Below are 13,461 nucleotides of genomic sequence, written 5' to 3'. Positions count from 1 at the left end.
TATTAAAAAGATACTCTAAATTTTTTTTATTTTAAATTATAAATACCACTAAATTAAAATATTTTCTTATTTATAAGATATAATTACTTTTTAAATTACAAATAATTGATTATTTTAATTTATTTATTTATATTTCAAAATATTATAATGTAATATTGATAAATAAATAAAAATTACAATCATTTCATACACTAATAACTTATATATTTATAGTTTAAATAAATTAATATATTTTAAAATTCAAATAATATAAAATGACTAATAATGTGATGTGACAAGTCGATTCACACAGCACCGACCTACCATGTCAGCATGGTATGACATGGTAGGTCGGTGTTGTGTGAATAGACCTACTTTGTCTTCTACAAGCCTGGAATGTCGGTTAACACAGAACCGAGATACCATGGCATCATGGTAGGTCAGTTCCTGCACAACTGAACTCACATGCTTACCTTTGACATACATGATAGGTCGGTTCTGTGTAAACCAATCAATGAATATATGCTAAGTTGATTTAAGTAGAACCGACATTTCATGATCGATGGTTGACGTCCAAATTGTAGTAGTAGGGAGAAGAGGTTTATCATCATAAAATTTAAATTCCATATATTGAGTAATAAGAAATTTCTTAGTATCTTCTTCTTCCGCTTTGTACTTCTTTTCCAAGGCTTCCCAAATCTCCTTGGCGGTCTTGGTGTTGGTGTAGAGATCACATAGCCTATCCGAGAGGGGCATTGAGGATGTGACCCCTACAAATCAACTCATCTTCTTCGCACTTCTTCCTTTCTTTGAAAACTTCTTGTGTATCATCTTCCTTAGGCTCTTCCAAGGTCCTTAGGTCTTTATCCAAGACATAGAAAGCTTTCAAAGTAGTGAGCAAGAATCTAATCTTATCTTGCCAATGAACAAAGTTAGTCCCATCAAACCTATCTAATCTAACAAAGTCTTGAGTAATGAATTTCAATGTCGAAAGAGAGTTAGATTCTTCCATGATATGCTATCTTAGACTATAGAGTATTAGATTGTTGGGAAAGAATGAGATAACACCACCTAAAGAAATAGAATCTACACAAAATTTGGATTGACAGAGACTTGAAAAGGATTGAGAAAGAACATGCAAACCCAAGTAGAACAATGGTGTTCTTCAACTTTGATGAAGCCTGACCACCACTTTGAGCAAACCATGTTAGATATTCATACAACATCTTATTAATAATTTTGCATACAACTTAGAACACAATAAACAATTAAAGAATATAGTAAACATGCCTGATTCAACCATGGAGAAAATCTGAATTGTTAGTGCAATACTAACTATTATCCCCAAAAAATGGAGATCGATGACGTGGCAATAGAGGTGACAAGTGGCAGTACATGGTCCGTAAAAGACACATTAATAAGTCAATAAATATATTGGCTCCTCAGAGTTGTGATAAAGTGACTTGGCTTAGGAGTAGCTCAGTATGCCATGTTAGACCAGATATGCCATGTTAGACGAGATATGGCATGTTAGACCAGAGTGCCATGTTAGACGAGAGACATGGCATGCTAGACCAGAGTGCCATGTTAGACCAGAGGAATTCGTGTCCTACCAGCCAAGTGCATGTCCTACCAGCTAAGTGCATGACTGCCCAGTCATAGAGTATACTGGCATGCACATAAGGTATACTGGCGTGCACTTCAACACAGGCAATCTGCCCAGTGAAGGTGTGTTCGACTAGCTTGAAGGAGATATGGGTCGACCAGATAGAGGAGGACTAAGTCAAGATTCCTAGAAACGGCTTCAACAAGAACCGGTCTTGGCACACGCGGGAATCTCTCATTTTTCCCACAAATTGGGTGTTCTGTTACATTTTGAATATTTTTGTAATTTATATATAATAAATATAATGAAATATCCCGATTCTAGGGGATATCAGATGTATGATCCTAAGCCTATAAATATATGGCTTATGGGATTAGAAAAGGGGTTCTGCTTCTTTTGAGACTTTTGGGGAAATTTTGGGTCTGAATTTTCTAGAGAGAGAAAGTGCTTGTATCTTAAAGAATTCTTGTATTCTTGTAATTTGTACTGAAGAAACTCAGTTGGCTCAGTTCATCTGATCTTGAGTACAGATCTATAATCACAACTCTAAGTGGATTAGGCTATTACCAACACATTGGGGCTGAACCACTATAAAAATTGCGTGTGTTATTTACTTTCTTTATAAAACCGTCTGTGTCGTTTTATTTCTCTTGAAGGTTTTATCGTTTTTGACGTTCTCACGTCGTTGGCCAAAAACGCGGTCAACACTAACCAACTAAGCCTTCCTCCCTAGGACCTATATTTCTGAAGCAGATTATCAGACTACAGAATAGAGATGAGATTATTCATATATATAGAGTTAGGGAGGGGACTTAGCTTATATTAACCTAGTTGGATTGGGCCTCCTCATCAAAAGCTTCAGTTAACTAGAAAGTCCACACTTCTACCTCAACTAGACTACTATAAATACTATCCCATAAACAAGAGATCACTAAAATTAAATGAGCTAGATCAGCAAAGAACTATTTATCAACCCATATTTTATAAAACATGAAAATAAATAATGTAAGCCCAAATAAAAGTTTAACATTCTCCCACTTTGGCTACATTAATTTTGTAATACATATATATATTAAAATAATTTTATTTAAAAAACGACTCATGGGTTGAGTAACAAGAAAAATATTGTGGCCACTTTTAGAAAACAATAGTTCTTTGATAGTATCTAAAACAATCGGTAATCCTTGATATTGAACTATGATTATCAATTTGCTTTCCAATCAACAAAAAACATTCATAATCACAAATACCAAAGTATTAAATCGACATGATCAATAGGTCTAGTAGTGTGGTAAGAGATTATGTCCAACATGTGATCAATTATATAACATAATCTCTTTATCAATCCTCATTTCACTGATACCGTGATGCCTAATAAATAAGCCAGTGAAATAACCAAAGCACTGCTTAATAAATAAGTCAGTGTTATATCATTAACTGCGCATAAAATAGTATGATATCCACGCCATTAAGAAAATAAACTTAAATGACGATAACAACAATATTATGAACTACATGCTTTCAACTCAACATTCTCAAGAATATAACAAAACATAAATGAAAGCATAACTATTCATTGATCAAAAGAAATCAAAAAACAAACTTTGTAGTTCATAAGTTCAACAAAGAAATTACAAATAATCATAATTCCTGGTGGATAAAAGAAAACAGAAAGAAAACTCCCACTAACCAAAAAGATCAAAGGATTCTAAAATGCCCATATCAACAACATGTTTATTAAACAATGACACATTTAATCCTTTGGTTAGAGGACCTTCCAACATCAATTTTGTCTTGCAATTCTCTATAATAACATCTCCTTTCTTGACTAGGTCTCTGACAGTAAGATACTTGATCTCCATATGCTTCGAAGCACCACTGATCTTATTATTCTTGGCAAAGAAAACGATAGCACTATTATTACAATAGATCAGCATAGGTAAGGAAATAGAATCAACTACTCATATCTCTGTAATCAGATTCTTTAGCCAAACAGCTTGCAAGGAAGCCCCATAACAAGCTACAAACTCAGCATACATAGTAGATGAAGTAATCAAAGTCTATTTTACACTTTTCCAAGAAATAGTTGTGTCAGCCAAATTGAAAATATATCTAGAAGTTGACTTTAAATCATCCACAAAACCACCAAAATCATAATCTGAATAACCAACAACTTGGAGATTCTCATTCTTGGTTCTTTGTAAATATCTCAAAACTTTCTTTGCAGCAACCCAATGATCACGCCCAGGATCAGACAAATATCGTCCAAGAACATTTACCACAAAAGCAATATCAGGTGTAGTGCAAACCTGAGCATACATCAAACTCCCCACCACACTTACATAAAGGACGTTTGTCATTTCTTCTCTCTCTAAGTTGTTCTTAGGACATTGTTGCTTACTAAATTTTTCCCCTTTCAGAATAGGGACAGAATCGAGTTTACATAGATCCATGTTAAACCTTTTCCGCACACGATGGATATAAGCTTCTTGAGATAAACCAAGAACTTTTTGTTTCCTGCCACGATGAATCTCAATCCCCAAAACAAAAGATGCTTCTCCAAGATCCTTCATATCAAAATTGGTAGACAGGAAAAGTTTGGTCTCATTTAGTAGTCCCAAATCACTACTCGCTAGTAAAATGTCGTCCACATAAAGAACAGGAAAAATATAACGACTCCCGCTGAACTTCATATAAATGCATTGATCAAACGTGCTCTCTATGAAACCAAACGATGTCACAACTTTATCAAACTTCAAGTGCCATTGACGAGATGCTTGTTTGAGACCGTAAATAAACCTTTTCAATTTGCAAACCAAGTTCTCCCTTCCACTTTCTTTTGAACCTTCAGGCTGAGACATATAGACCTGTTCATCCAACTCCCCACTCAGAAAAAGCAGTCTTTACATCCATTTGTTGCAACTCTAATTCAAAATGTGCAACTAAGGCCATAATAATCCTGAATGAATCTTTTGTAGAAATAGGTGAGAAGGTTTCAGTGTAATCAATACCTTATCTTTGAGTAAAGCCCTTTGCCACTAGACGTGCTTTGTATCTTTCAATTTTACCCTCATTATCCTTTTTGGTTTTGAAACTCCATTTACATCATTATTATTCATGAATTCAATTTCATCTTTCATGGCTTCCATCCATTTAGAAGATTGTTCACTTTTAAGAGCTTCCCTATAAGTCACAAGATCAACAACATGACCAATATCATATTCTCCTTCTCCAAGATAAACCAAAAAATCATTAGAAATTGCTGACCTCTTTGCCCTCTGAGATATTCTTAGAGGAATTATTTCTAGAATTGCTGCTTGTTGTTGAACGCCATCTTGAATGACGTCTTCAGCAGCTGGAACTTCTTCAAAGATAGGAGCCTCATCCATAATGGGAGCATCAACAACAGGAGTAGGAATAGGTTCATTATGAGTATCATCTGTTTGTATTATATCATCTCTTGAAAGAGATAAAGGAATGAAAATTCCACTAGATGACTCCCCTGTTTCAAGAGATGGAGTAGAAATTTTCTCACCAATATCAAATTCCAAAAATTTGGCAGTCTGAGATTCAACAATTCTAGTACCACGAGTAGGACAGTAAAATCGATAACCTTTTGAATAAGCTGGATGACCAATGAAAAGACAACAAACTTTTCTAGGGTCTAACTTGTTCAAGTTAGGATCATAAATCTTCACTTCAGCTGGACAACCCCATACACGAAAATGGTTCAAACTAGGCTTTCTACCAGTCCATAACTCAAAAGGAGTTTTGGGTACAGATTTACTTGGAACTCAATTCAGGATGTAAGTAGCAGTCAAAATAGCTTCACCCCATAAGAACTCTGACATATTAGATCTACTCATCATACTTCTGGTCATGTCCATAAGAGTATGATTTCGTCTTTCAGCAACTCCATTTTGTTCAGGAGTACCAGGCATGGTGTATTCTGCAATTATACCACTATCCTGCAAGTACTTAGCAAAAGACTCCATGTTTTGTCCAGTCTCAGTGTACTTGCCATAATACTCACCTCCACGATCTGAACGCACAATCGTGATAACATTTCATAATTGCTTCTCAACCTCAGTCTGAAATACTTTGAATTTATCAAGAGCGTCCGATTTTTCTTTAATCAAATAAGTAAAACCATATCAAGAAAAGTCATCAATAAAAGTGATAAAATATTTCTTCCTACAAAGAGTAGTAGAATAAGGCCCACTGATATCAGCGTGTATTATATCTAATAGATTCTGACTGCGAGTGGCACTTTCCTTACGAGTTTTTATTAACTTCCCTCAACCACAATCAACACAATTGTCCAAATCAGAAGCATCAAGAGGAGGAAGAATATCAGCTTTAATCAATCTATCAACTCGTTCTTTTGAAATATGACCTAACCATTTGTGCCACAAAAGTAAAGAATGTTCATTTATACGAGATCTCTTAGCCATAGTATTCTCAACATTAAAAGAGGAAACCAAAGGAGCCAAAGATAATTTGTAGAGACCATCAGAATAAAAACAATTTCCAATAACTTTGGAGTCAAACATAATGTCAACTTTATAATTTGCAAAAAGAAACGAATATCCTTGTTTATCCAAAAGCGGAAGCGAAACTAAATTTCTCTTAAAAGTAGGAACATAAAAAGTATTGCTCAAAACAAGCTTAAAACTAGTCTGTAATTCAAGAATAAAAGTGCCTACAGAACAAACTTAAACTCCAACATCATTTCCTACTTTAAGTTTTGACTCCCTCTGATTTGGTTTCTTGAAATCCCTTAGCCCCTGCAAGGTAGTTGTAACATGAATTTTGGCACCACTACCTAACCACCAAGAATTAGTAGGAACATCAACTAGATTAGATTCAAAACAAACACAAGCTAAAGGAGTACTTAATTTTTTTTCTTCTTTTCTGGCCAAATCTTAAATTTGTGACAATCAGTTCTTCTGTGACCCATTTTATCACAGAAGAAACACTTAACATTAGCATACTTCGATTAGGCATTCTCCTTTTTCTGTCCATTGTTATGCTCCTTTTTATTATCAGTGTTCTTAGGAGTGTTGTTCCTCTGATTTTTTAATCTCCCTTTACCTTTATTTGGCTTGGGTTGAGAAACATAATGAGCTGACTCATTCTTCTCCTTTTTTAGTTTATTTTCCTCAGCAACACACTTCGAAATTAAGTCATTTATGCTCCATGTTTGATTATAAGTGTTGTAGGTTGTCTTAATGAGACTGAAGGATGCAAGAAGAGCATTGAGAGCATGATGAATATTATAGGAATCAGGTAGAGGAATCTTACGATCTTTTAGCTTTGACTGAACATTGACAATTTTCAAAATGAAGTCCCTCACTCCTTTAGTTTCATCATACTTGATGGTTTGAATCTCATCCATAAGAGATCCAGTTTCAGCATTCTCACCAATGTCATACAATTTTCCCGCATTAGTTAAAAACTCTTTGGCAATAGTTGTCTCATGAAGACCACCCAAAAGATGTTCAGGAATCGATCTTTTCATAGCTATAAGACTGAGACGATTTGACTTTTCCCATTGTGCATGGAGAGTTCTCTGGGCAGTAGTGCTCGCATCAGTAAGAGCAGCAGGTTGATCTTCACGCATGCATAGGTCCAAGTCCATGATTCCCAAACTAAAATCCACATCTCGCTTCCACTTCTTGTAGTTGGACCTAGTCAGAATTTGAATTGAAGCATTGTTGTTGTTCACAGAAAAAGAAACTACAAGATAAAAGAAAATTGACAAAACTTGAAGAAACTATGAGTATATCAAGAAAATATGTAAATAGAGTCAAGATGGTCATCACAAACTCCCCTTTGGGGTGAGAATATAACGCACATATGATCTATTTCCATGAAGTTAAATAGAATATATATATAAATTAAAAATTTATTACCTTTGGGCAAATAAATTTTCAAAGCATATATATTAATTCAAACCAAACAAAATACACATGAAAAATTATTACCTTTGGGAAAATAATTTTAAACGTGCATTATAATCAACACACTTCATGAGACATTACTTAATATGTATAATTACCTCCTTTGGGCAAGTAATTATACATATCAATTATCCAAAAAAAAATATTTTTTATAAACTAATGAAATTTGGCGATAAAGCAATCATTGAAAAACAATATAATTAAATCACTTTGATGATAATAATTATAATATTTTCAACCAAATTCCCAAAAAATAAAAAAAATATTGCTCATTAATCGAATGAATGACCAAAACAATGTGTCCCACTATGACACATTATTTAGTCATCAAATAATCAAGTTTGGCACTTTAGAACAACAAAGAATGTTTAGGATTTATTTATGAAAATTAAAACCTATTGTTTGAGTGGAGAGTATAGGAAAAAATAAAGGTTGTTCCAGAGAGTGAGTATGTTCAAAGGAACGAACAAATACCTAAATAATGTTCTGTGATTCAAAATTTTTGAAATAATATTATAAATTATTTATTAATGTTTTATGACAGCGGAAATGAGATTAATTCCATTTTAATAATTTTAACATCTCAAAAAATAAAATAAAAATCATAGAAAATTCAAATATTAAATTCTATTAATGCTGGAAAAAAGAAACGTCGAAAAATGATGTCCTGTCACGAGTGGGCGTCTTCGGAGAAGGTTGTCTTCAACCTCCAGCTCTGTGAAACGGGTCGTGCGACCCGGTTTGTGACCCGATCGAGTCCGACAGTGTTTCAGCCAGAAAAAGGCCAGTTTCGAGCTTTTATTTGAAGGGTTTTCATCCAAGGATCATGAGTAATTGATTTATGGGGTTTATTTTGAGAAAAAAAAAAAAGAAATTAAGTGTAGATCTAAGAGATTATATGTGAAAAAATGCATCAAAATTTCGGGTAAAATATTGTGTAAATGGCCGAATCTTTACAAAATTAAAGCATGGCATATCTTCCACAAACAATAATAAATACATACAATAATTGAATTTGGAAAAATAACCATTAAATTGAAATATAACAATTTTTCAATTTCAAAATTTATGAAAAACCCCTAAAATTTCAAATACAAAATTCTTCATCAATATGTAACGAAATTAATCATATAATATATGAACAGAAGGGTAATTTCGAGATAAACAAAAGCCCTAATATTTTAGGATCTAACGATAAAAATTTCAACATAAAATAATAACAAAAATTATTTAGGGTTCATCATTGATTAATCTCAATTTAGGTTAAACAAAAAATTATAGGTCCTAAATCGTATACAATTGGCAATCTGATACCACATGTTAGATATTCATACAACATCTTATTAATAATTTTTCATACAACTTAGAACACAATAAACAATTAAAGAATATAGTAAACATACATGATTCAGCCATTGAGAAAACGTGAATTGTTAGTGCAATACTAACCAACTAAGTCTTCCTCCCTAGGACCTCTATTTCTGAAGCAGATTATCAGACTACAGAATAGCGATGAGACTATTCATATATATAGAGTTAGGGAGGGAACTTAGCTTATATTAACCTTGTTGGACTGGGCCTCCTCATCAAAGACTTCAGTTAACTAGAAAGCCCACACTTCTTCCTCAACTAGACTATTATAGATACTAAGCCCATAAACAAGAGATCACTAAAATTAAATGGGCTAGATTAGCAAAGAACTATTTATCAACCCATATTTTATAAAACATGAAAATAAATAATGTAAGCCCAAATAAAAGTCTAACAAAACAAACACAAACCAAGGCTTATACACGTTGCAAAACAATGTCCTAATACCCTATTTCCCAACTACCATTGATGCTTGAGGCCTTCTCTTGAGGAAATGAGGATTGAGATTGAACAAGCCTTCAACTCTCAAAGTCAAGCACTTTCTTGGAGAGTTATTGGAGAAAACTAGAGATTCTTGGAGCTAGAGAGAGAGAGAGAGGGTAAAGAGAGATTGAAGAGAGTGATCAAGTCTTCCAAAACACTATTTTGACCCTTATATAGAGTAGGCACCATCATTAGGTCCAACCAATAGGATTAGACTTGAAAAACATGTCATTAAGAGCATTTTACAATATTTCACGTAATACAGTAGGCGACATGTCGCTTGCATGCAGGTGATGCATCACCTGTTAGGGTTTCTTGAAACCCTAGGTTTCAGGCGATGTCTCGCCTCTTGGGTGGCGACGTATCGCCATCCTCTCTGACTTTGGACACTTCCAAAGGTCCTAAAAATTCTCTAAATGCTACCAAAATTTTTTGGGAACCCGTAGATACTCTCATGTATCATTTTGGACCCAAAATTGCATTTATAAGTGCCTACAATTGAAGCTCAAATTTCACATCTTCATTATGTGAATTCTACAAAGTGTTTATACTTTGCTTGCATTTTAACACTTATCATTTTTTAACCAATTGTAACATTAAGCATACTGGTAAAACCTAGAAATCTCAATGAGTCGGTGTAACTGTGGTTACACTCTTGATAGTACATATGTCCTAGGTAACACGAAGGTTACCCTGGTTGGGGATTTAGGGCAGGGTTAATAGTGCTGAGAGCTGGGTCTCCACTATTGTTTGTTTTAAGGGGGCGCCCAAATGCCCCGACTTTATTGGCAACTCCCAGGTTGACTTCTATGAGTTTTTTTATATTGCTCCTATATATATCTGATTGCTCTGGAATTTTTTGCATGCAGGATTGATCTAATTATTTATGGTTATCGAGCATAACCATAAGTTTTTCAGGATGCTTAGGCGTTCTTGAATTGTCGGTTTAGGGTCCGAATTTATCCAAAGTGGTTTGATTTCTGGTTAATGACTTGGTCAGTGACCCCTGCCTGTTTTTATGATTTCATGCTGTAAGGTTGAACTTACTAAGCGTTTTTGCTTACCTAGTTGTTTCATGATGTAGGTAAGTGGAAGGGAAAAGCGGAGCAGTGAGCGTTGGAGTGTGCTTGCGGGAGTGTACATGTGGCCCGACCTTTGTGGAATATTTTGGGAAAATATCTTTTGGGGCTAACACTGTTTTATTAGTTATGTTTAAGCTATTTATGCTTTAAATGTTTAAGAACAATTGTAACTAGTTAAGTGTGCGCACACAACTTTTCTTTTTAAAGATTTTTTTTATATGAATTGTTGGGACATGTTTATAATGAAAATGTTATTTTTCACATTGTTTTTGGTCTTGTACTTTCAGGTCTTTACAATTGGTATCAAAGCATCGGGCTAACCGATTCTGTAGACAAACCCACATGTACATTTTGCAAGATAAATCAGCACTTAATGTAAGTATTATCTTTAATTTGTTTTATATTTTATTTTATTCGCCCAAATCTATAAATTGTAGATTACATGGCAGACCTACCTAAGGTAATTAAACCTGTAGCACCTAACCCACTTGCGGAAAACCACCTCAATAGAGAGAGTGTAGTTGTACCAAAGATTCATGTCCGTGAACCACATATTATTCACCAAAGAGGAGTATGATCAATAGAGAGAGTTTAGTTGTACCAAAGATTCATGTCCGTGAACCACATATTATTCATCAAAGAGGAGTATGATCAATGTGAAGTATGGTCTTGGACCAATTCTATTGCCTGGATTTTTAATGACTTCGAGATACCCCCTGAGTTCAGGGTACAATTTGCTAGCATGTGTCTAAAGGGCATAACATTTGTGTGGTTTTCACAACGCCCTCATTTGCAGAACTGGACAGAACTTAGACTCGCCATGGAACTGCGCTTTGGACCACCTGACGGTACATCGCAATGGCAGCGTGACTATCAAAAATGGCTAATGGCTGAGAATGCCCAAAAGGAGGCTGATGAAAACCCAGCCAAGATAGAAGCAAATCATGTTGAGGAGGAAGTAGACCAGATGGAGATAGCTAACCCGGCTGCGGAGGACAATCCAGACGGGAGTATCATGGAAGATGATGAGGAATCAGAAGAGGATCCCAAGGAGGATCCAAAGGAAGAAGGGAACGATATTTGTTATGATATTCTTGAGGATTCTGAGAAGGACGTCGATCAAGACGTTTAGTTTTACCATGTGTAGGAATATATCTAATTTTTTTGGTTCGTTTTGGAAATAGTAGTATATGGATTGTATATGAGATTCCAAGCCGCTTTTAGGGCCAATTTTGTAAATCTATAGGATGACCTAACCCAAACATATTTTGTATAAAGTATATTTTATATGGTAAAGTTGTGTTTTATGTTTGATAGAATGTTATATGTTTAATTTTTGTATGGTGTACTCAATATTTTATTAAGTAACCGATTACTGCTAGTTCTAATCCCTCATTCTTATTTTCGCTTAGGCATCTCTACGCGCATTTAATTAGAATGGCACAGAGACAAGAGAATCCTCCTACTTTTGAAGAACAAATAGAAGCCTTGCAAAGGGCAATGGAGGAACAACTGGTGCAAAGGGAACAAGATAGGAAAAGGAAGGCTGATGTCGAGGCCCGCCGGGCAGAAATGTTCCAGACACTACTACAGAGACTTCCCGCGGCACCCAACTACACTCCTAACAACCAAGTACTGCCCACAGTTAACATAGAAGCCCTTGGGCAGCAGATTGATGCTTGGCAAGCTAACCCACTAGCAGAAGCACCAAGGGTTGACCGACCCAAACCAATCTCGGAAAGATTCGTTCGGCAAAGCCCATCTACTTTCGAGGGGACTGCCGATCCTATGGTAGCCGTAGAATGGGTTAATGTGCTGGAATGAATTTTTGACTTTATCGAAGCTTTGGGAAGGGAGAAAGTGATATGTGTAGTGTATATGCTACGAAAGGATGCCCACATTTGGTGGGACGCAGTGAAGAAAGGACACAATGTTGCCGAGATGGAATGGCCAGAGTTCTTGACTCTATTCAATTCTAAGTACTACAATAGGACTGTAATGGATCACAAAGTGGTAGAATTCTCCAATCTAAAGCAAGGGGCACTAAGCGTGCAAGATTATGTTCGAAAGTTTGATCAATTAGCAAGATTCACCCCAAACCTAGTAAACACTGAGGCAAACAAGGTCCGAAAATTTCTGAAGGGTTTGAGATGAGACATAGCACAGTTTGTGGATATCGAGAAGATGAGCCCGGAGACCTATGAGGAAGTCGTAGAAAGGGTTATTCGCCAAGAATCTTGGACGGTTCAAGAGAATAAGGAACCCCGGAGAGCTGAGGAACGAGTTTATACTCCTAATAACCGAGGGAAATTCTAAGCCAATAGGAATGGGCTCAGTAGACGGTTCACTCCCAGATTCCATCAGAACTTGGGGAGATCCAGCAACCAGGGTAACTCAAGGTTCTCAAATGGGGGAAACAAAAAAAGGAGGGCAGGATAGTCAAATAGAGGCTCAAACTTCAACAAGCAGCGTAGGTGAGACTTTGAATCATGGCCGATGTGTAACAAATGTAACCAACGTCATCAGGGCGAGTGTAAGTTCAGGGCTTGTTATACGTGTGGTAAAAACAGACACTACTCAAGAGAATTCCTTAATGTTATTGGTCAGAGGGGTGGGAATGGACAACAGAAAAAAATAGGAGCCCCACCATGTGTATTCGATCTTACCCAAGGCGACAAAGGAGTCAGACCATCATAAATGGTGTCAAGTTAGATTCCTATCGCCCGAACCTCAACATATGCATTCATGGATACTGGGGCATCTCATTCTTTTATAGCTGCTTCCTTTGTTGAGAAAATAGATAGAATACCTGAGCGAATGTCTAATGTTTGTGGGGTATCCTTACCTTCAGGAGAGGACATACTGGTATGGTCGTGGGTTAGAGTTGTACTAGTCTGGGTAGAAGGTCGCGAACTGACAGTCGATCTGTTAGTTTTGGACTTACACGAATACAACATCATATTTGGGATGGATTGGT

The sequence above is a fragment of the Humulus lupulus genome, chromosome X (genome assembly GCF_963169125.1).
Source record: "Humulus lupulus chromosome X, drHumLupu1.1, whole genome shotgun sequence".
Classification (NCBI taxonomy): Eukaryota; Viridiplantae; Streptophyta; class Magnoliopsida; order Rosales; family Cannabaceae; genus Humulus; species Humulus lupulus.
The sequence above is the reverse complement of the archived record's forward strand: the minus strand, read 5'-3'. Positions refer to the sequence as shown.